The 1253-nt window shown below is 39.9% G+C and overlaps 1 protein-coding gene across 1 annotated transcript in view; it reads right to left on the bottom strand.

Moving 5' to 3' along the window:
- The window catches only part of mpped2a (metallophosphoesterase domain containing 2a), a 67241-nt gene that overhangs the window by 2262 nt on the left and 63726 nt on the right, over positions 1 to 1253 (bottom strand).

The raw sequence follows: 1253 nt of genomic DNA, 5'->3' as shown, positions 1-1253 counted from the left end.
TATATATTTCTAAATTTATACACTTTTTAGTCAAAGTGGCTTTTACTAAATCCACTTAACATCAGTCATTTTATAGCTTCACCAAGAATCTATGATTTAAACTACAACACTGCAACCAAAACTCATGACGTATAGTGACACATGTTTAGGAACTGAACTAGCAGAATTTTATGAAAGCAATAGTGAATTGAAAGGTTGTGCACAACACGTTATAAAGACAAAGTGCTGTTAAAGCAACACAAACTTAACACCTGCTGTTGCTTCATTGTAAAAGGCTTGAATGATCTGACTTTTTGTTTCGACTAGCTTCAGGTAAAAACCAGCAGAAGCCTGGAACAGCTGGGGCAAAAGAAACATTTCCAACACATCTACAGATGAGTGAAGAAGTGGCTCAGGAGGTAGAGCAGGCGTCCCCCAATGGGGAGGCCGACCGTTCAAAGTGTCCTGCTATTGGTGTGTGTGAGAGTTGGCACTGCAGTTGGTTGCCTCAGTTCTGTACCAGAGATAGATTCATCGTGCGTGTGTGTAACATATTTGGCCAATAAAAGTGATTATGGTCAAGTGTTCAGGATTTTAACCCTGAAACAACAGATATTTGGTCACTTGGGGGTCAAAGTTGAAGTTATTATGGCAAACCTGTTAGCAAAGTTACATGTACACACATCCCAGCAGACAGGTAGCAACATTAGCATTCATTTATTCAAGCTTGGCTTAAAACACTCACTGTTGGAAAGTAGGTTGAAAGGACCTATTGGGTGATATATACAGTTGGGCAAATAAGTATTTGATGCACTGCCAATTTTTATAAGTTGTCCCACTTACAGAGAATGCACAGATCTGTAATTTTCATCGTAGGTACACCTCAACTGTGAGAGACAGAATCTACAAAAAAATTCCAGTAAATCACATTGTTAGATTTTTAAATAATTTATTTCCATTTTATTGCATGAAATAAGTATTTGATTACCTACCAACCAGTAAGAATTCTGACTCTCACAGACCTGTTAGTTCGTCTTTAAGAAGCCCTCCTATCCTCCACTCATTGCCTGGATTAATTGCACCAGTTTGAACTCGTTACCTGTATAAAAGACACCTGTCCACACACTCAGTCTATCAGACTCCAACTTCTCCACTATGGGCAAGACCAAAGAGCTGTCTAAGGACACTAGGGACAACATTGTGGACCTGCACGAGGCTGGGATGGGCTACAGGACAATAGGCAAACAGCTTGGTGAGAAGGCAACAACTGTTGG

Source organism: Monopterus albus, unplaced genomic scaffold (genome assembly GCF_001952655.1).
Source record: "Monopterus albus unplaced genomic scaffold, M_albus_1.0 scaffold123.1, whole genome shotgun sequence".
In the NCBI taxonomy this organism is placed as follows: Eukaryota; Metazoa; Chordata; class Actinopteri; order Synbranchiformes; family Synbranchidae; genus Monopterus; species Monopterus albus.
The sequence above is the reverse complement of the archived record's forward strand: the minus strand, read 5'-3'. Positions and strand labels throughout refer to the sequence as shown.